Below are 23,898 nucleotides of genomic sequence, written 5' to 3' on the forward strand. Positions count from 1 at the left end.
GGGGGCGGCCCAGCGACCCGCGCGCGTGCGCGACGTCTGAGGAAGCCGGCGGGGGAAGTTCAGTTTTGCTGGTCGCCGCTCTTGCCTCAGTTTTTCGCAGAGTAGGGGGTCTGCGCTGTGTTGCGCTGCGTGTGGAGTGAATTCGGGGCCATTTCTCCTGGGTTGGGGCGGTAGGTAACAGAGTAATATGAAGACGTGGGGCTTTTGTTTCCCTGCCGCTATCTCCACGTTACCTACCCCTTTGGGGTGTTCTGGCGTTTGAGGAACTCACCGTTGGAGCTAGAGGCGCGCACCTCACTAAGGGGTTGTACTTCATGAGAAATTTAACCTAATATGCTGAATTTCAACTTGGGAAGTCAGAAACCAAAAGCCTCTTCCCTGTAGACTGAGGAGAGACGTTCCCTGAAGAGAAACGGCCTGGCAAGAGGCAATCTGTCGGGAAGCCTCAAAATACTCGTTTACGAAGTCTCTGCTTGAACGCGATGGGGGCATCGTGCAGTTTCCCTTGAGGCATAATAACAGCTGCTTCCCTTTAAGGGGCCCCCACATTGTCAGTGTCCTCCAGCCAGAGACCACCAAGAACACCCCTGTAGCTGAACAAAGTTGGGCGTCAGTCTCCTTGCAAGGGAGGAAGGCACACCTTGAGGAAGCGCGGGCCATCTCAGGAAGAGGGTGCTGGAAAGAATTTACAGGATTTGGGCTGGTGTTAGGTGATTTGGGGGAGGGTTCAAGGAATCAGTCCTACTCTCTGCATTGGATGCTGTTAGTTGGAGGTAATTCTATGATGGGGTATTTTAATAATTCTTATCTAAAAAGGAGAAGAACCAAGAGAGGCTAAAGCTATGATTGGTTAAGAAGCAACAGTCCCTCATGTTAGCCAGGATGGGGGGGATATTTGGTCTTTTTTGTGATTGGGCCAGTGTTCTTTTTTGTTTGTATTCAGACATGATTATGGAGTGGTTTTGTTTTTGTCTTGGTCCCTCCTGGTGTTCTGTGAAATTGTTTACATTCAACACGGCAGCACATCCTAGCTGATAGTGCCAGCCCAGCTCCCACTATCGGACTGCTTTTCTCCTCACTGTGCTTCATGTCACTTAATATATGTTCTCTGCTTTAGGCCTCAAAACAACTGTGTGAGACAATCCACAAATATTTAGTACTCTCCCTTGGTTACTAGTCCCTAAACTAAGCATGGCAGGTGAAATTAGGTCCCTGCCTCCAAGGAGCTTACAGCTTAGTGAGAATGATACTTCCTTAACCTTTCTTTCCAGATGAGGAAATTGTGTTTTCATGGCATTGATTAGTCCAAAATGATACAGCCAGCAAAAACAGAGAACCTGGGGATCCAAGTTCAGAGAATCTGATCCCGGTGGCTGCCACTTTACCACCTTCAAAATCTGCATCCCTAAGGAGGCTGCACTGCTTCCTCAGTAGTACTCAGCTGCTGATACCTGTGCTTAGCTAAGTTTCTCACCAGCAGCGCTATTGACATTTTTGGTCAGGTAATTTTTTGTTGTTGGGAGTTATTCTGTGCATTGTAGGGTGTTTAGTGGCATCTCTGGCCTCTATCCATTAGATGCTGGCGGCACCCTCCCCCTGTGACAACTAGTAATGTCTCCAGACGTTACCAAATCACCCCTGTTTGAGAGCCACTAGTGTATACCATTTATCTCCTCCTGGGTCTCTCTCTGAGAGGTAACAAGTATTTGGGGCATGACAGTCCCCAAATCACTTTGAGTGGGGAAGCCTTGAAAAGGAGAGAGGGAAACAGTTGTGGCCTAAGTTTTTGAAAAGCATGTTAAACTAGGAAAACGAAGACTGAGACAAACAAAAGACAAGTGAAGTGTGGAAAAACAAAGGGGAAAAAAAAAAGTAATAGAGGTGGAGAAGAGCTCGTAGGAAATCACCCTTAAGTTACTCAGTTCACACTAACAAAGTTAGTTCACACTAACAAAGGCATACAAAGCCTTTTTTTTTTTTTTTTACCAGAAACACTTTCTAGAACATATTTTTCTTATTGAGATCACATTGGTTTATAACATATAAATTTCAGATGCACATCATTATATTTCTACTTCTGTATAGACTGCATCATGTTCACAACCAAAAGTCTAGTTGCTATCTGTCTTTGTACACTGACACACAAAGTCTTAATGAGGCCTCATTTTACCTCCACTCCCTGTCTGAGAAGTGCTGATATGCGTAGCAAACAGTCTTGACCACTTTTGTAAAAAGATTTGTTTTTTACAAAATACACAGCTTGGTATCAGCTGTGACCTCCCTGAACTGGCTACCTGCAAGAGACTTTCCTCAGAGATTTCAGGCATCCTCCAAGGTAGCAGTTTGTTTTCCACGGAAATTCCAGGATTCCAGGAGAGCTGGCAAAAGTCAAAAAGCAATGGTAGCTAAGCTTTTCCAGGTTTTCCAAGAGATAGGTCCTGCTTAAACTAAGCTAATAAGAGCATCAACACAATTAATCCCTTGTATTTTTCTAACCTCTTTCATCTAGAAATCTCTGCAAAACATCCAGACATTTATTAATTTTCTTCTCATAGTGAGGAAAAGCATTGTGATTTTCCTGTTTTATAGATCCAGAAGCCAAGTTATGGAGTCTGCAAAAAATAATGAGAAATGCAGAAACGGACTACTGGAATCTTTACTCTGGGCCATTCTTGATGCTCAGTACCACCCCAGATCTCCAGGTGCTCAATAGTAAGCTAATGATGATAATCCTTCAATTGTATACTAAATTTTATGTTTTCATAGGCTTTAAAATATTCCATAGTCTCTTCACTTAACCCATAATATTAGCAGACCTTTAGAAGCTATGACTTAAACCAACTTAAATAGTGACAATACTTGAATTAGAACTCAGATCTCATGATTCTTAGTCCAGTACTCTTTCTACTTGGTAAATAAGCCCATACACCCATGTAGGTGATATTTAACTTACAGAAAACATAATTAAGCCAGAGTTTCTAATCCATATAGAAATCCAGACCTATTCAACCATTTTCATCTATGGACACCTCATTACGTGAGGTCTTTAAGAGTTAGCTTTGGGCACAGCGGTTAAGTGCACATGTTCCGCTTTGGTGGCCCGAGGTTTGCTGGTTCGGATTCCGGGTGCGGACATGGCACCACTTGGCAAGCCATGCTCTGGCAGCTGTCCCACATATAAAGTAGAGGAAGATGGGCACGGATGTTAGCTCAGGGCCAGTCTTCCTCAGCAAAAAGAGGAGGATTGCCAGCAAATGTTAGCTCAGGGCTAATCTTCCTCAAAAAAAAAAAAGAGTTAGCTTTGGTGAGAAAAAGAGGAAAGTCACTGAGATATTAATGAAAAGCGTCTAGTAACTCTGAACTTAAATTTATCTTTGGGTTGATGTAGTGGATAGAAGGTATAGTGAGGCTCCCCCAAAGGAGTCTTGAATATAGTTAATCTTTGAGAACTAAACTAGTAGGAATGAATTCTTAATTATTTGGTCATATATAGAAATGACTTATGAGATAATGTGTCACTGAGGAGATTTAGGAATCACCAATTCTAAGCAAGTTCACCAGGCTATAGTAATGAAAATCCTGTCTCCAAATCCCATCATTAGGTCAGTGATTCCGAATCCCTATTTCCAACCCAAACCTCTCTTCTGAGTTCCAGCCTCACATATCCAAATGCCTACTTCTCTACATTTGCTTTTCTGACAGAGACCTAAAAGTTACTGTGTTTAAAACAGAACTCTGGGTATTTCCTACTGGAGGTCTTATTTCAATTAAGGCCACTGCTCTCTACCCAGTTGCTTAAGTCAGAAACCCAGGAATTAACTTGATTCCTCCCTTCTCCTCACCTTCATCCAATTCATTATCAAGTCTTGTTGATTCTATGTCCAAAATAAATTTCAAATCCAGCCACTTCTTTCTTCACTGCCACTAGCCTAGTCCAAATGATTGTCATCACTTTCTTGGATACTGTAACATTCTCCTTTTGCCCTTTCCTTCATAACATTTAAAACAATTTGTTTAATTTATTGGTCAGTTGATCACTTGTGATTTTCATAATCTCACTTCACTATTAGAATGTATATAAATTCCTTGAGGATAGGTAGAAAATCTGTCTTGTTCACTCGGATATTCCCAGCACCTAGCAGAATGCCTGGTTGTCATAGGCACTTGGTAAATATTTGTTGAATTAATGGATGAAAATCCAATATTTTCCAAAATTTTAACACAATTCCTTACAGTGATATAGTTGAAGTTGGAGCTTTTATAATTATATATGGTAAAAATGACTGAAGCTAACATAATTAAAATCAATTGTATTACAAATATGTCTGAAAGAATGTGTTAGAATTGAAATGGTTCCCCTGGAACCCAGAGAGAAAGGAATCTGCCAGGATTTGGCTATGTTTTTTTCATCCAGCAATGTTCAGGATAAAGAAATCATAATTCCAAAGAACATTGTCAAACTAGTCATTAGAAGGTACGCTTGTTCTAGATCATAGATAATTTCTTAGGCTTTACCTGTGGCCTGAATGAAATGGATCTTAAAACCATTCAGTTCTCTTTTTTTTTGATCATTCACTGAACAATATTTTGATTATCAACTTAGATTCCCTGGTACCTTTACACTGGCAAGAAAATGCTCTGGACAGCAAACACAAATACTTTAGTCACTGAAAAAATATATTTCACATTAAAATGTAACTCTGTGAGAGCAGGAAATTACTAATCACAGCCGTGTCCCTAGAACCTAGAACAATGCTTATTTAGCAAAAGTAGGTTCTTTATAATTGATGAATGAATGAATATGTATTAGTAAATTAGAATTATACTTTGTACCACATTCTCTTATGAATTTGATTATTGTGAGTCAATACTCAAGTATCTGTTCCATGCTAGAGGCATTAGGAAAATTAGATTTCTGATCTTGCAGGCCATATACGAGATCCTGAACTCTGGTGTTCCACCACAAGGGTCTGTGAGATCCTATTTGGTTAACCAGTTGACTTCCTTCTCTGATGTCTCCTTCTTGGTTCTCTGTAACTCCAGTTCATCCTCCATCTAGCCTGCAGAGTTTCCTTTAAAAAAAGAAATCCAATGCTGCTTCCCTGACTAAAAATCAGTTAATTCTGTTACCTTCAGAATAATCGTTATCCACAGTCTACTTCTGCAGCTCTCTTCACTACTCTACTCTCTACCTTTCTTACTACTCTCCATCATGTATTGTAAGTTCCAGCCACACTAAATTACTTAATATTTCCTGAACATGCTGTTCGCCTGGCTGGAATGTCCGTTCCTCCTCTGCCCAGCTGATGAACTCCTGCCATCCTTTAAGATCCAGCTTAGATGTTACTTTTTAAAAGAAGACTATGATTTCCTTCGGGGGAAAAAAGCTATTTCTTTCTTTCTATTTGTCTTCTGTCTTTATTATAGTCCTTATCATATCATATTGTAGCTATCTTTGAGATCCTGGAGGGCAGGATCTGTATCTTACTTATCTTTCTTTGCTTCCGCACTGGATAGCACATGTTCATGACTACGAAAACCTATATGGGATGATAAGTAGGAGTGCTAATAACTAACTTGGCTTCTTGAACCAAGGGAGAAAGGAAAACTTCCCAGCTATACTTTGCGTGAAATAATTGAGTGTGAACAAACCCTGGAAAGAAATCTGCTTTAGGTACTCCCTTTAAGTATCATCAGTCTACTTGACAGATCAGCAGGCTCTTAGAAAGGAGTAATTCAGTGCACCATGTACACACTCAGCACCTTAGATTGTCACTAATCGTTGCCCATCCTTCTCCCTTGCTCTTGAGAGACTTTGTAACCTCAACGCCCAGCGCAGTGTCTAGCACTTATTAGGAGCACAATAAATGTTTGCTGAGAGGATTCATGAATTAGTAAATGAAATAGAAAATAAATTACCTCCTCTTTTCTCTTGGATAATTTAAATCCTCCCTTTTGAAATGTTTGAGATACCACTTGCTCTTTAAAGCCTTTTCTAATCAGCCCAGCCTACTAAAATTTTACCTTTCTCTGTCTTCATGTAATACTTATCGTTTAGACTATGCCAGTTTGCATTGTTATTTATTTTTAAATGCATATGTCCTTTCTTTCCAGCTAGATTATAAAATCTTTGAGAACAGGGATTTTGTGTACTGTTGCTTCCTACAATGTCTTAAATCTAGTAAGATCTTAATGCTGTAAATTGTTGGTAATGTTACCTAGAGTCACTTACTGTTTTCTCATCTTTACAGAATACTCTGAAGAAAACCATAACGAGATACCACCTCACACCCATTAGAATGGCTATTAGGAGAAAAAACAAAACAAAACAGAGAAGGACAGGTGTTCGCAAGGATGTGGAGAAATTGGAACCTTTGTGCACTGTTGGTGGGAATGTAAAAGTTGTAAAACCACTATGTATGGCTGTTCCTCAAAACAGTGTGGTGGTTCCTCAAAAAATTAAAAATAGAATTATTATATGATCCAGCAATTCCACTTCTAGGTATATACCCAAAAGGTTTGAAAGCAGAGTCTTGAAGAGATGTTTGTACACTCATGTTCATAGCAACATTATTCACAATGGCCAAGAGATGGAAGCAACTCAAGTGTCCGAAAATAGATGAATGGATAAACAAAATGTGTTATGTACATACAATGGAATATTATTCAGCCTTCCTAAACAGGAAGGAAATTCTAACACTACAACCTGGATGAATCATGAGGACTTTGTGCTAAGTGAAATAAACCAAAACGACAAATACTGTACGATCCCATGTATATGAGGTGCCTAGAGTAGTCAGATTCATAGAAACAGAAAGCAGAATGGTGGTTGCTAGGGGCTGAGGGAAGAGGGAAAATGGGGAGTTATTGTTTAATGGGTACAGAGTTTCAGTTTTGCAAGATGAAAAGAGTTCTGAAGATTGGTTGCACAACACTGTGAGTATACTTAACTGAACTGTACACTTAAAAACAGTGAAAGTTGAAGTTTTTGGTTGTTCCCCAAAGACCAGTGAATCCTGTGGAAGTCACTTTTTCACATGTGCCTTGATTTCCTCATCTTTAAAAGCCTGCTCAGCTTCTGGGTTTATGTGCGGATCAAATAGAAAACAAAACAGAACCCAACAACTCTTAAGATAATTTTTTGAGTAGTCGTTTTCCCAGTATTCCAGTGTCCCTGATCTCTTTTTATATTTATTACAAGTTTTGCATCTTATTTCATAACAAAATATTCCTAAAGATGCCCCAGCAATAACGTGTTACAACTTCAAAGGATATGTATCCTGAACTCTCAATTTGGGCTGCTCATCTTATAATTTTGTCCTGGGAGAACAGCAAATAAACAGCCTTTATGAGGATTATCAATGACCTAAGGTGCTAATTACTAATGTGGTTTAGCACTAATTGAGGAAATACAAGCTCAGAATTTTCATCTGAGCATGAGAAAGGTGGTTGCAAATTAGGGGGATAAGAGGAAGAATTAACATCTGCTGAGTACCTAAATGTCAGGCTCTATAGCAGATGTTTTACATGCATTATCTCATTTAATCCTCACAACAGCCTTGTCAGGTTAATAATATTATACTCATTTAATAAGTGGGAAAAATGAAGTTCAGAGAGCTTAAGTCATTTACCTAGGATCACACAATGAATGACAGAGATGGAATTTGAGTCTAGATCTGTGTGACTCTGAAGCCCATACTCTCTCTACTCTGTTACACTGCCTCTCAAAGAATATTTGACTAAGCCTATTTGTAATCGAGCTAATAATAAATCATATATATTTGATTTATATTTGTACATTTATGTCAATTATCTTATTGGTCATTACAAGTAAGATAAACTGTATAGGGATGACTATCATCACTTTACAGATGATGAAACAGATGGAAAATTTAACTTACCTACTATCAACCAACCAATGACTGATAATAACAGGACTTGAAAACAGGTACTGCAATTCTCAGACCCATGGTTTTTCCACATGCTAAATGATGAAACTTCCCCAGCCCTCTTGCTCTATTCCACTCCAGTAATGCTGACAGCAAGGCTTGTATTCTCCAGGCAGGATAACAGAGTTGATTTTTGGAGGAAACTTAAAATTGAATAACCCCAGAAAAAAGATCTATAGATACTGATACTTAAGGGTCCCCCAGGAAAACAAATAGGTCCCCCATCCTGCAGTGAAACCCACCAACTGATAAATTCTTCCTGTTAACACAGAGCTTCCAAATACCTTTGTAGTGACTCACTCTTAAATATGAAGGGACAGCAAAGTTGAGATAAACCTCCACCAAGAAAGACAGCATCAAACAGAAATGGAAAAAAAAAATCTCAGAAGAAAGAGAGACAATATAGAGAGCAGATGAATATTTTTAAAAAAACAATAAGCATCTTCTGAGAGAGAATATAAAATAGTACATCCATAAAGCAAAGGCAAGATACTCCAAAAAAGGAACAATCAGACAATAATAGCTCTGGGAAATTAAAAATATAATAACAAAAATAATTCACAGAAGTATTAATCTATAAAATTGAGGAAATATCTCAGAAAATAGACAGAAATGGAAAATAAGAGAGAAAAGAAAAAGATGAATCCCTAAGGCCCAACATAATAGGCAATAGGTGTTTTAGAAATAGAGGGAAGGATATTATCAAAAAAACTATGAGAAGATCTCTGACAACTGAAGGACATGATTTTCCAGATTGACAGAGCCTGCTAAGTGCCTAGCATAATGAAGGGAAAAAACCAAAAACACTGTGGCATGTATCATGACATTTCTAAACACAAGGCATAAAGAGAAGATGGAAAAATCTTGATGATAGGAGGTAATGAGGGAGTAGGGAAAGGGAAATGGATTACTTATAAAAGAGTAGGTAATAAGAGTAGCATATTTCTCAACATTAACACTGGTGGCTAGAAGGCAATGAAACAATGCTTTCACACTTCTGAGAGAAAATCATTTTCAGCCTAGAATTCTATACTAAATCATGTTATCAGTTAAGTGCAAGGGTCAATTAAAGATATTTTCAGACATGCAAGGATCAAAAATTTACTACCCCCACCCCAGCTTTTCCTAGGATACTACTGGAGGATGTACTCTACTGAAACAAGAAAGACAAACGTATAGGTGTTAGGAAACAGGGCATCAACCTAGGAAAGAGGTAAAGGAAAATCCCAGCATGACAACTATACAGCAGACCTAAGGAGGGACAGTCCATGCTGAAGGAAGGAGTGCTCCAGGGGAGTGTTTCCAGTGAAACTGATAGAGTATCTGACATGTTTGACTGTGTTGAAAGTAGTTTAGGCATTTTTACATTTCTGCTGGGGAGTCTGGAAGAATTAGTGATAATGATGTAGAAAATTTGGCAAACAAAAAACTAAGGCAATTATGAATTCCAAGAAAATAAAAAGTTGTAAAAAAAAAATGGAAATGTAATTATAATACAACTAATTGATCCAAAAGTAAACCATACTTATAGAGTCATAATAAGGTTAACGTGAAACATTGATTGAATTTAAAATATTGCACTATAACAATATTGGGAGGCCGGAGGGAGGGAAAGTATAAGGTTTTGGATCTTTGTCTTTTGTATTAGGTACTGTTTAAAATTTATAAATCAAGAACTAGCAGTATAAATATTTTATTTGGAAAAATGTTGGTAAATATGAGAAGAAAACAAGCAAGTAAAAGAGTCTGTGAGGGGATTTTTTTTCAAGACTCTGTGTGTGTGTATGTGTGTGTGTGTGTAAAAATACTCTCCTGCTATGTTTTTTATATATGTGAGGAAGATTGGCCCTGAACTAACATCTATGCCAATCTTCCTCTACTTTATGTGGGATGCTGCCTCAGTGTGGCTTGACAAGCAGTGCTAGGTCCACACCCAGGATCCGAACCTGCAAACCCCAGGCCTCCATAGTGGAGTGCACGAACTTAACCATTATACCACCAGGTCGGCCCCATGATATATTTTCTTATGAACCTTTTAGTTCCACCTGATTTCTTTTTCTGCTTTTTCTTCCCAAATCCCCCCAGTATATAGTTGTATATTTTTTAGTTGTGGGTCCTTCTAGTTGTGGCATGTGGGATGCCGCCTCAATATGGCCTGATGAGTGGTGCCATGTCCACGCCCAGGATCTGAACCGGTGAACCCCTGGGCTGCCAAAGTGGAGCACGTGAACTTAACTACTCAGCCACGGGGCTGGCCCCTGATTTTTTTTTTTTTTTTAACTACATGACTTTTTAAAGTATTTACATGTATTACCTTGATAAACACTAAAAATATCAGAGAAAGAGAGTAGAAAGGAAGGAAGGGAGGGTGGGAGGGAAGGAGAAACACAATCTTTAGTGTCCATCCAGACCTGTGATAGAAAGTGACATTATCGGGCTACCTGGTAGCGCAGTGGTTAAGTGTGCATGTTCCTCTTTGGCACCCTGGGGTTTGCCGGTTCAGATCCCGGGTGTGGACATGGCACCGCTTGGCAAGCCATGCTGTGGTAGGCATCCCACCTAGAAAGCAGAGGAAGATGGGCACAGATGTTAGCTCAGGGCTAGTCTTCCTCAGCAAAAAGAGGAGGATTGGCAGATGTCAGCTCAGGGCTAATCTTGCTCAAAAAAAAAAGAAAGAAAGTGACGTTATGAATTTTCTTTATAGAGAAGTCCTGAAGGAATACTAGAAAATAATAACCCCAGGTGTTTGAGAAGAATAAAACCCTGACCATTTAGGCCATTTTCTTTGAGGTATCAAATTTAGTTTGGGTTGTCACAGTACTTCCCCTCCCAAAAATTGGAGAAGTAAGGTGAAATGCTAGAGCATTGCTGTCTTAGTTCTAGTCAGTCTTATTAGCTGATTTTTTAAAATTGCGGATTAAATGAATATCATAGATCTTCTGGAATCTCAAAAAGATGTTATGCTCAAGATTAATATCACAAGACTGTCTTATATATGGAATTAGGAGATTTAAGGTTAAGGTCCTCTGTGACCTTAGCTATGTTATTGTTTCTGGCCCTCCCATTTCTTCTGTCTACTGCAATGAATAATGTTCAAAAAGAAATACTTCATGCTAAATCCCTCTAAAAGTAAATATACTGCAGTGTACTTATTAGGGATTGATTAGTCTCCTCTATTAAACTATAAGAACTTTAAAAGTACCAATTATATCTTTGCCTCTGAAATTTCCCACATATCCTATTATTACTGTTCTCTTTTTCTAATGGGCGCTAAATAATGTTTCCAGAGAGGTTTATTGACTGGTATTGTGAAGAGAATGTTTTCTCTTTAAATGTTCCTACAATTCCCTGTTTAGAAAAGACAGAAAATTCCATATGCTCCAGGAAAATTCTATTTTCATTGTTAAATTTAGGCCTAAGTTGGAGCTAAACAATAAAGTAAAAACAAAACAGTCTGTTTTCTTCCAAAGAAAGAGTTCCTTAATGTTTTATATTTTTATAAAAAGGAAAGACTTTATCCAAAACACTAGAGTACCCCAAAGATTTGGTAAATTTAATTCCTATTATTTCTATCCATGTTCTCATGAATATTAACAGAAGAATTTGTAGCCCATCTAAAAAAATAAGCTTGAAAAGATAAAGCCTGATGAGAGAGATCTAAAGAGTTTTTATGATCTTGAAAAGTATAAACAGAGTGAGGCTTAATTTGTTCAAAAATACCTAGAATATTAGAACTTTAGATCACCTTTGGAAATTTAAAATATACTTTAGGAAAAAGAAAATGAAATAAAAGTTCCCTCTAGAAAATGGATCTTAAATTTATAAAACTAACCATTTCATATATTTTGGAACACTATAGTTTTTCAATTAAAGCTATATTATTATAGCCAATATTTATGGAGTACTCCCTTTTGAACACTAAGATCTTTAATACGTTATCTTATTTTCCCATTACAAACAACCCTGTAAAGTGGGGACTACAATTATCCCCATTTTACAAATAAGAAAATGGGCTCAAAGGGATTAAATAATTAAGTATCATATTCCAGATATGATCTGGTCAGTTCCTAGATATAATACCTCCTTTTATAGTAGCTGTATCATACTGCTGGTTCAGCCTTTTAAGATATTTTTTTCAGTCTGGGTTTCTGTTACTTATCATTTTAGTGATATCTCATATCTCAATGTTATACATTAATTTTGTAGGCATAGATTATATGCTTTTTTCTAGTTTGTTGTTTAAAAAAATGTTGACGGGGCAAGGCCACGAGTGACCCATTACTATAGACCTTTGTCCAAGTTCACATGGTCCTTCCGTCAACAACTATTTAGCAACTACAAATTCAACTAATTGTTCTTCTCAAGTAGCATCTATTTCTCCTTTGTATCCCCACCGTTCCCATGAGATAATCTGTTAAATATGAACCTGAAATCAGGATACATCATATCTAAGGGAGGATGTACTTCATCTAACTGTTCACCAGCCATATCCGTAAAAGAAAGGTAATTCATTTGGTATGACTTGTTTTCGTTATCTCGTGCTCATTTCTCTATTTCACCTTTCTCCAAGTGTTCACAAATCATCTATTTAATTTTAGACTGTTGCAAAGAATTAAAGTCACTAACTGGGCTATTGTTTCTGGAAATCACTTTTTCCCTACATGTAAAAATTCGGGCCACTTTTGCTTGTCTCTAGACTCCTTACTGTCCTTGATTTCCTGGTGATTACTGACAGTAAATCCACAATTTCATTGATAAAATCTTTAAGAACTTTGGAATGAAATTCTAAACTATAAAAAATTGGGCTCCTTTGAAATGACCAAGGGCTCTCTTACTATCTTCTTTCCTAAACTGTACTTCAATTCCCTCTTAATGGTGTTAAACTCATTTCAGTTTAAGATTGTTCTTTGTGGAGGCATCTGGCTCAGTGGCTTTTATTATTCTCCCACATGAATAATAATTTCTTGGCTTCTTTATTTCTACCTCCCTCTAAATATTTCTTCTCAGATTCCTCATTTCTCAACATATAGTGTTACTTCCTTTCTATTAGATAACTCTTCTAAACAAAAAATACTTTTAAATAGCCTTCTTCTTCTTTTTTTTTTCAAGACTGGCACATGAGCTAGCATCTATTCCCTATCTTCTTTTTTTTTTCTTCTTCTTCTTCTCCCCAAAGCCCCCCAGTACATAGTTGTATATTCTAGTTGTAGGTCCTTCTGGTTGTGCTGTGTGGGATGCTACCTCAGCATGGCCTGATGAGCAGTGCCGTGTCGGCACCCAGGATCTGAACCTGCAAAACCCTGGGCTGCTGAAGCAGAGCATGTGAACTAACCCCTTGGCCACGGGGCTGGCCCCTAGCCTTATTCTTTTTGAGAAATCTTCTCTTTTATTTCCCCAAGCTTCTACCCAATAACTTCAGTAAGAAATAGTCTCTTTCTTCTTTGAACCTTTATAGTACTTTTGCTTGCCTTCTTTACATTATTTGTCATCATTATTTGTTCTCTCTAGCATTAGAGTTATCTGTATTCATTTCCTGTTTACTAGAATCTAAACCTCTTGGGGACAAGAACCAAATTTTCTTTGTGTATTCCATTGGGTTTAATGCCTTGCACATAATAAAAGCTCAATGAGTGTTTATTGAATGAATGAATGGGCAAATGAATAAATGGAGTCCTATCCAGTACTGTGCTGGAGTCTGCTGTTATTGGTTTCTGAATGCTAGTTGTTAAATTTTTAGGAATTTTGCTAGTAGGCTGTTAAACCATTGGCAATTTGAAAATTGACTGCAGTGGAAGTATTTACACCACTGTTTTGATACACAACAAAACAGCTTTTTTCCTCCAGAGAGCTAGTTATTATTAAACATCTATATTATTATCACACACTTACCAGCACACCACTGGTCCCATTCCTCCACACTAGAAAACTGTGTATACCTCTAGGTGTTAAAATTAAACCTAAAATTAAAAATCTGAAAGCTGAAAGACTTTCTAAGCCATCTTTTCTAATTCTAGCATTTTACAGATGAAGAAATTGAGATCCAGAGAAGTGAAGCAGTTTGCACGTGTTACACATCTAGGTAGAACCAAAGCAGAAACTAGATTCTAACTCTTTAGTCTTCTAGTCATTTCTTCCTTTAACACCACCACATTGACTTCATTTTTGTGTTGTTTTACCCTTGCTTTGTTTCTTGGGATAGCCTCAAATAAGGCTGTAAGTATTGTTCTAAACATAATAATTGTTAAGGGGTATCAGTGAACAGAATGCAGCTTTTTCTACCCTTCTGTCCTTTTTACAGACAGATTTAAGTTAATGTATTTGTGTTAGAGAAAGAGCAAATCCTGTGCCTGACTGTTACAGGCTAAGAAAAAAAATTGTTTTGCCTATAATGTTTCTTTATTGGCTAGTTAAAGAAAAAAACATATTTACATTGTTTTATTGAATAAATGGAGATTGCATTTTATAAAAATGCACTATATGAAGCTTAGGAACAGGTTTGTAAAATTTTTATTGTGTGGTCCCCAAGAATGACTGTGAATGCCATGCAGTGACAGTTTTGTCTCTTCCACTGTGTCTGCCCAGTAATATCTTCCTCATTGACCTGCCCTATTTTCTAAAATTCTCACCTTTAGTTTGACTATCTGATATCAAGGTATTTGTTAAAATGCACAAGAGTTACCTAAGAGGAAATGTACATGTGAAAAAATGTTAGAACTCTAGAGGAGTAAAAACAGGACAGATATTTTGTGATTTTGAAGAGATAAAGGTGATAAAGACAGACCCAAGATAATGTGGAAATTTCTATTAGGATAGGTAGGACAAGCCTATCTTTGGTAATTTGTCACAAGTTAGAACCTGTGGCAACCAGAGGGTAGCATGAGAATATTGGTCATAATCAGTGGATTTACTGGAGACTTCAGTGAGATCTTGGAAATATGGTTAACTTCTGAGAGCAGAACTAGTAAGAAATAACCTATGCTTATCAGACCTTGCTTGGACTATCATCTTTAGAAAATTTGTAGAAAAACTGGAACACTTTAAAGGGAGAGGATAGGTACTAGAAATCAGCCTTCAATAAATATTAATTGAGCACTTATTATGTGCCAGGCACTATTCTTGACATTGGGATACATCAGTGAACAAAACAAAGATCCTTGCCCTTGTAGAACTTACATTTTTACAAGGCTGGGTAGACAATAAACAAAATAAATACTGACTATATTATAGTTTGTTAGAAGGTGAAAAGGGCTATCACTAGAAAGAAAAAATAGACTAGGCAAAGGGAATCATCTCACTAATATCAGGAAAAGTTGATTGGCTTAGAGCAAGAGAAGGTCAAATGATGGTAGTAGTAGGGAGAAGATTCTGTAATTGTCTTAAACTATCAGAAAGCTGATCAAGTAGAAAAGATTTAGACTTTCTTGGTGCGGCACCAAGACGAGGACCAGTGGGTAAAATTTACAAGGAATCAGGATTCACCTGAATATGAGGAAGAATTTTCCCGTAATCTTAATAGTACAAAGATGGAATGGACTGCCCTAATAAGTAGTATATTCTTATCACAAGCGATGTTTCAATCAGAGGCTGTACAATTGACAAGGACATTGAACTCAGGATTCTTAAAGATACTTTTACTAAATGATCTTTAAGGTCTCCTCCAACCTTGGAACTCTCTGGTTCTGCAAAGTTTTTTGGTTTTGTTTTTTTATATAGATTTTTGTTTTTTTATATATAGATTGAAGCTTTGTAGAGATGAAGTGGAATGTAGGGAAAAGAGCACCCAGATAGCTCTATTCCTTCTGTGTATAGCCTCTTTGCGCCCTTGCTTCTTCATCTATAAAGTGATGATAATAATGCCTACAATTGTTGTAAATATTGAAAGGGATACTACTTGTTAAGTACTTTGTACCATGCCTAACATACTTGGCAGTGTTCAATAAAAGGTGGCTATATCAGCCATGGTAGGCTGGGTTATGCCCTGGTGACAAACAGCACCCAAATCTCAATGCCTTACAGTGACAGTGGTTTACTTCTCACTCCCACTATTGTGGACTGGCTGCTGCTCTGCTCTTTGTCTTTACTTCAAGATCCAGGCTGTCTATCTGAAACATTGCCTGTCTTATGGAAGAGGGAAAAGAGGTAAGCAAACTACTCACTGGCTCTTAAAGCTTCTGACCAGAAGTCACACGTGTCACCAATTTTATTAGAGCATCTCATGTGGTGTAGTGGTTTTCAAAATATGTCCATAAATTCTTTGGCACTCCTCCCTTCAGAAATGGAGCCTAATTCCTCTCCCTTTGAGTGTGGGCTGGACTTAGTCATTGCTTCTAACAAATACACTATGGCACAAGTGATGATGTGTGACTTCCAGGACAGGGTCATAAAAGGCATTGCAGCTTCTACCTTGCTCTCTTTCTTGGTTTACTCACTCTGGAGGAAGCCAGCTGCCATGTGATGAGGACACTCAAGTAGCCCAGTGGTTAGACCCATGTGACGAGGAACTTAGGCCCTTCACCAATAGCCAGTAAGGATCAGAGATCTCCTGCCAGCAGCCATGTGAATGAGCCCTCCTAGAAGAAGATCTTCCTGCTCCAGTCAAGCTTTCAGATGTCTGCAGCCCCAGCAGACATCTTGACTGCAACCTGTGAGAGACCCTGAGCCAGACCACCTAGCTAAACTGCTCCCAAATTCTTGACCCACAGAAACTGAGATAATAAATATTTATTGATTTTTACTGCTAAGTTTCGGATTTGTTATATAGCAATAGATAGCTAGTATTCGTGGCCACCTCTGAGTTCAACAAGACAGAATATATAATCCTCCTGCAGAGAAGGGTGTAGTAGTGAGAGAAACTGGAATATTTACTGAACAGTAATATCTATCACAGTAGCTAAAATATTTTTTATTGAGGTATAACTGACATAATATTATATTAGCTAAAATATTTAAATGTAATCCTCCATGCATTCATTAGACAAATGTCTGAAGCAAGGAATAAATCATATAACCTCTGCACAATTACTCCCTTTTCCCTATCATATTGTCCAGCAAGTTCCATAATGAACAAATAAGGCAATATTTTAAGTCTGGGATCTGATACTCCCTTTCTAATCCTTATCCCCTTCTAATTCCTAGAGTTATAGGATTGTCAGATTCCATTCTTTTCCTTGCTTTTGATCCCTCCATAGTCCCAAATCAACCGGTTCAACAGTTGAGATTTCTAAAGAAAGACCCTGTAATTCAAGTTACGTAGTCTCTAGGTTTCCATTAAACTATTACCTTTTTTTCATTATTCATACTAAGGATTTTCTTACAGTGTTATTGCCCAAATTATTTACTGTCATCCTGACCATCTGTATGACATTGCCAATCATTTTAATTTTAGCTGTTCTAGTGAGTGTGAAATGATATCTTCTTGTGGTTTTAATTTACATTTCCTTGTTGAGTATCTTGTGTTCTTTTGGCCATTCATATACAGGTATACTTCAGAGAAATTGTGGGTTTGGTACTAGACCGCCAAAATAAAGTGAGTCACATGAATTTTTTGTTTTTTCAGTACATATAAAAGTTATGTTTACCTTACACTGTGGTTTATTAAGTGTGCAATAGCATTATGTCTAAAAAAAATTGTACATACCTTAATTAAAAAATACTTTATTGCTAAAAAATGCTAATCTTCATTTGAGCCTTTAGCAATTTGTAATCTTTTTGCTTGTAAAAAATGCAGTATCTGCAAAGTGCAGTAAAGTGAAGTGCATTAAAACAAGGTATAGTGGGCTGACCCCGTGGCCGAATGGTTAAGTTCATGTGCTCTGCTTTGGTGCCCCAGGGTTTCACTGGTTTGGGTCCTGGGCGTGGACATGGCACTGCTCATCAAGCCATGCTGAGGTGGCGTCCCACATAGCGCAACTAGAAGGACCTGCAACTGGAAATTGCAACTATGTTTTGGGAAGCTTTGGGGAGAAGAAGAAAAAGAAAAAAAAGATTGGCAACAGATGTTAGCTCAGGTGCCAATCTTTAAAAAAAATAAAATAAATGAAACAAGATATGCCTATATCTTCTGTTATGAAATGTCTCTTGAGTTATTTTGTTCATTCTTTGAGTTGCCTTCTTATAATTGAGTTGTAAGAGGTTTTTTTTAATGTATTCTAGATAGAAATCCTTTGTCAGATATATATGTTGCAAGTATTTTCTCCCAGTCTCTGGCTTGCTTTTTCACTTTCTTAAGAGTATCTTTTGGGGGCCGGCCCAGTGGCGCAGCGGTTAAGTGCACACATTCCGCTTTGATGGCCTGGGGTTTGCTGGTTCGGATCCCAGGTGCCAACATGGCACTAGTTGTCAAGTCATGCAGGCATCCCACATGTAAAGTAGAAGAAGATGGGCACAGATGTTAGCTCAGAGCCAGTCTTCCTCAGCAAAAAAAAAGAGGAAGATTGACAGCAGATGTTAGCTGAGGGCTAATCTTCCTAAAAACAAAAAAAAAGAGTATCTTTTGAAAACAGGTTTTATTTTTTTATGAAGTCCAATTTGTCAATTTTTTCTTTTATAGTTAGTGCTTTTGTGTCTTAAGAAATCTTTGACTATGTCAAGATTGCAAAGATTCTCTCCTATGTTTTCTTTTAGAATTAGCAATATATATTTAACTCACTCTATAGAAGGAAGCTAACCTTTAATGTGTGCCTACAAGGTACCAGGCCCTTTCACATACTTGGATCTGTAGTGTGATTGCAGTCTTCTGTATTAACTAAATATATCAGTAATCTTTTTACGTCTCTTTATATGAGATACAGAGATACATAGAAACAACTAATTGTGTTGTCATAGAAATTTTATCTTTATATAAATAAGGAACCTCATGTTAACTACATTTGTGGCTGACAAGTGGAGGACCAAAAACGTTGGAATAGATGGGAAATTATTTTTTAAAAACCCAGCTCTGAAATTGCAAATGGGATCTGGTGAGAATGACAGTAATAACACCTGGCCCTTATACAGAGTGGCCAGGGATAGTAAACGTCATATATTCTCAGGGTGATAGGTTGAGAAAGTTCCTACAGGGGCCGGCCCGGTGGCGCAGCAGTTAAGTTCACATATTCCGCTTCTCGGCGGCCTGGGGTTCACGGGTTCAGATCCCAGGTGCGGACATGGCACCGCTTGGCAAGCCATGCTGTGGCAGGCGTCCCACATATAATGTAGAGGAAGATGGGCAGGGATGTTAGCTGCGGGCCAGTCTTCCTCAGCAAAAAGAGGAGGATTGGCAGTAGTTAGCTCAGGGAGGACCTTCCTCAAAAAAAAAAAAAAAAAAAAGAAAGTTCCTACAGACCTGAATTCCAGGATAAAGACCTTGAAGACTGTACAGCCATAGCTGAGATGACCATTGGATAAGCCTTGCAGAAATACCCTGCTCCCTCAACCCTCTCACCAGTTAACACTTGATTGGTCCTGAGTCTGGGTCTGAAAAGTGAAATGAGAATGAAGAATTCAGACCAGCAGCATCTCCTTCTTGTCAGCTTAAAAAAAAATTCACCTGTTTTTTAACCGTCAAAATGAGTTTATTCAGGAATAGACAAAAGAATTGCAATTCAGGATGTGCCTACTATGGTGAACTGTAGGCAAACCCAGAGAATAAAGGAGGGGAATTTGCTTTTATAGGGAAAAGGGGGGAGTAGGGAGGAGCTGTTCTAAACAAAAATCAATTGGAGGAAAGTAACACTTCAGGGTGGCAATGGCTTCTCATTGGCTGAGCTGTGGTATTTCTCATTGGCTGGGCAGTTGCCAGGGAGAGAAATCTTCCTTCAGTAGTAAAGTAATTGTACTTCCTGTTGAAGATGCAAGCAAACTGTCTCTTCCTGCTTGGAGTAATTGATGATGTATGATAAGGCATGAGAGTTCCCTTACAGGCCCTCCCAGCTCCAATTTAGTTGAGGTTTCTCTTATTCATTTCACATTTACCCTTTTGACCAAGATCTTTCTGCAAAAGCATCGCTGATCAACAGTCATGTTCTCTGCACATAGTCGTCTTGTCTCTCAGTGTCAGGAAGGACCTTTCCTGGTTGTTGTGTCCCATGTTGGAGGCAAGGTGCATAGTGATTGGAAACTATTTTAGGCCACATTTGCATAACAAGGAAGGTTAGGAGGGAGAACTCTCAGACATTTCTCATCTAAAGTCCATATTTTTCCAAGTTTATAGTTATTGGAGATCATATCACAGTGCTGAGCCAGCATCACCTTATTGGGCATGTCATTTTTACAGAGATTCAATAGGCAATAGGTACAGAATCTTGCAATAAGTATACAGAGTAAGATTAAGAGCAATACTATAAGCCCAGTTTGCAGGATGGTTCTAAACCAGGAGCCCAGACCAGAAGGTAACCAGCTGAACAAGTTAAAAGACAGCAGATTGTTAGGTGAAATTTGTTGCAACCATTGTGCTTGCTCTTTAATCTTATGTAATTGGGTTTCTACTTCCCCAGACGCATTTATCCACATGCAACAGGAGGTGTTCGGCATTGCACAGACACTTCCTCGCTCAGCAAGTAGATAATCAAGGGCTATACAGTTATCCAAAACTACCTTGGCCAGTGAGTTAAGTGACCATTGCTGAGCCGAAATTTCTTTGGCTATAGACTCAGCCAACTCTTCTAGTGTCAGGGAGAGATTTCTGATCATTTGTTTGTTGACACTCCTGTCTATGGGAAGAAGTCACTCTGGTCCGCGGGAAGTTCTTGTTTAAAGTAACTATGGAGACTCACTGGGAGAGACCAATGAGAAGTCTCTTTTTGGTTATACAGAGAGAACAGGACAGTGAATACAGCAAGGGACACTGTCCTAGTATTATCCAGCTGTCAAGGCAATGAATTGCTCAAGTATAAAGGCCATTACTGAAACCTCCATAGATGAAGATATAAGCAGGGGGTGTACGTAAGTCTCACGCATAAGTGATATCATCTATAGACTTGTTCATCAACATAGAGGCGTTAGCATTATATAACCAAGGCTCAGATACTATGTTGTTAAATACCTAGAGGTTGCCTAAATACATGAACGTGTTAAGAAATATACGAACGATTCAACTTATTTGATGGTCCCACAAAATTTTTCATACAAATATTCAAAAGATCTTGTTTTCCCCTTCCAAGGTTAGGTTAAATTAAGGTAGGAGACAAGTTTAGGTGGGCTTAGCACCCTGACTTGGTAAAATGGGCCAGCAGAGCAACTTAGATGAACAACAGCATCTGGAATCCCAGTGGAATTATTTTTAGGGTGAACTAAGGCATGATTACTGCCTTGGACAGACTGAGGTTTCTGATGGCAAATCAAATCAGAGACGTTTCCCCCTTTTGCAAGGGATTGGAAAATGTGGCCAAGAGCATGGTCCTTCCAGGAGAAAGAGGGAGAAAATTAAGTAAGAAACAACAGTAGGCAGAAGGTATACAGGCCTGGTCCAGTCATCTTGGGAAAGCTGTCTGCCTCAGATGTTGGCTGCTTCTCTTCCTAGTCAATTTGATTTGGAGGTCCCTAGCATTTGTATGGGACTAGATGTCAGGTGGAGCCTTCTGTAGCTGTGAGATGTGTACACAGGGCTCTTTGAAGTTTGGCTGCCATCTGGGTAGTGAGGAGGACCTGATATAGTCTCTTCCAAGGAGATTTCAAGTGCAGTAATTTGGAATACCATAGTCCGACATTTAAAGAAACTAGAAGAATTTAGGATCCAATCTAGCTTACAGGTATATAACAAAAACCATGAAGACAGTTAATAGGACTAGAATTTAATATCTACAAAAGCACATGCATAAATTCTTTCTCTACAATCACCCCCATTTTTATTAATGTTAATTATAGTAAAACTAATTTGTTTGTATTAGACTTGGCCTGATTATTTATATGAATGTAGCAAGAATAGTGATTAACCATGTAAATTAGTTTTTAAGATTGCTTTGCTGAAACCTTGGAAGTGAGGTAGTAGGCTGATTTTTCAAGGCAGCTCCTAAAAGCTGTCTGGTCACTTCTGAGTCTATGTACATCTTTCTTTCTTTCTTTCTTTCTTTTTTTCCTTTTTTTTTTAAAACTTTTTATTAAGATTATGGTAGTTTACAGCCTTGTGAAATTTCAGTGGTACATTATTGTTAGTCATGTTGTAGGTGCACCACTTCATCCTTTGTGGCCTCCCCCCACCCCACCTTTCCCCTGGTAACCACCAATCAGTTCTCTTTGTCTACATGTTTAACTTCCACCTATGAGTGGAGTCATACAGAGTTCGTCTTTCTCTATCTGGCTTATTTCACTTAACATAATACCCTCAAGGTCCATCCATGTTGTTGTGAATGGGACGATTTTATCCTTTTTTATGGCTGAGTAGTATTCCATTGTATATATATACCATATCTTCTTTATCCAATCATCAGTTGCTGGGCACTTAGGTTGCTTCCATGTCTTGGCTATTGCAAATAATGCTGCAATGAACATAGGGGTGCATGGGACTTTTGGAATTGCTGATTTCAAGTTCTTTGGATAGATACCGAGTAGTGGGATGGCTGGGTCATAAGGTATTTCTATTTTCAATTTTTTGAGAAATCTCCATACTGTTTTCCATAGTGGTTGCACCAGTTTTCATTCCCACCAGCAGTATATGAGGGTTCCTTTTTCTCCACAACCTCTCCAACATTTGTCACTTTTTGTTTTGGATATTTTTGCCATTCTAACAGGTGTAAGGTGATATCTTAGTGTAGTTTTGATTTGCATTTCCCTGATGATTAGTGATGATGAACATCTTTTCATGTGTCTATTGGCCATCCATATGTCTTCTTTGGAGAAATGTCTGTTCATGTCCCCTGCCCAGTTTTTGATCGGGTTTTTTGATTTTTTGTTGTTGAGCTGTGTGAGTTCTTTTATATATTATGGAGATTAACCCTTTGTCGGATAAATAACTTGTAAATATTTTTTCCCAACTAGCGGGTTGTGTTTTTGTTTCAATCCTGTTTTCCCTTGCCTTGAAGAAGGTCTTTAGTCTGATGAAGTCCCTTTTGTTTATTCTTTCTATTGTTTCCCTCATCTGAGGAGTTTATGTGCATCTTTCTTAAATATGACATTCTAGTCAAAGGCTTGCTAATGCAGCCAATATTTCCAGTTGTGTCCTGTTACAAGGAGAACAGACCTTCACTGATCCCATGCCAAATACATATATTGTCATGAAAAGAAGACTTAAGACTTTCCAAATTCTAGAAGGATCAAGTAGAGAGAAAAAGATAAATGTTTCAGCCCTTGTTGCAAAGATACACTTTACCAAATTGCTGTAAATTATAGATAGCTTAAAGAAGGAGAAAAAAAGAACTCCTTTACATCTGGAAAAGAAAACATTAAAGCAATGAGTCCTCCACTTGAGTTCCAGAACCTCCTACCCAGTTCAGTGTTATGATCTTAAAGTTATCAAAACCTGTATTCTAGAGTACTTGTCAGAGTTTTTTCCGTGAATCTTTTTAAAAATGAAATATATTTGTAAAAGCATCAGAGTAAAACAATAACTGTCTGAAACTCACAAAAGACTTTAGAAAAAGGCAATGGGTAAATGTAATTGGCAAGGAAATTGGGGGATTTTTGTGGCTTACATTTTAGATAGTAACTGGAATTACAGGTAATAACATTATATTAGGAATTTTAGACAATTTCTAGAACACTTTTTAGTAACATTCATCCATGCAATATAACCTAAAAAGATTTATTATCACTTACTCAGCCATGTTTCTCATGTAATTTGACATACCAAATAAGCCTAATTAGGGTAATATCTCTCTTTTTATGAGGAGAGAGAGAAAATCTTTGGAAATGTTTCAGGTGCCCTTTGGAAAATCCCAATGTTACATTGAAGTTGAAAAGACTTCATTTAGAATTTGAATATTTTGGGAAGCTTGTCTAAACTACCAAAAGGTTTGGACACTGATCAAATAGGATC

General features: G+C 38.0%; 1 long non-coding RNA gene across 1 annotated transcript; it reads left to right on the forward strand.

Moving 5' to 3' along the window:
- The first annotated feature begins 19 nt into the window (after positions 1-19).
- LOC111772163 (uncharacterized) lies at positions 20-7,789 on the forward strand. Its single transcript, XR_001379461.3, has 3 exons — positions 20-170; positions 2,590-2,712; positions 6,252-7,789. It is a non-coding gene; the product is annotated as an uncharacterized lncRNA (long non-coding RNA).
- Positions 7,790-23,898: the final 16,109 nt, after the last annotated feature.

The sequence above is a fragment of the Equus caballus genome, chromosome 22 (assembly GCF_041296265.1).
Source record: "Equus caballus isolate H_3958 breed thoroughbred chromosome 22, TB-T2T, whole genome shotgun sequence".
NCBI lineage: Eukaryota > Metazoa > Chordata > Mammalia > Perissodactyla > Equidae > Equus > Equus caballus.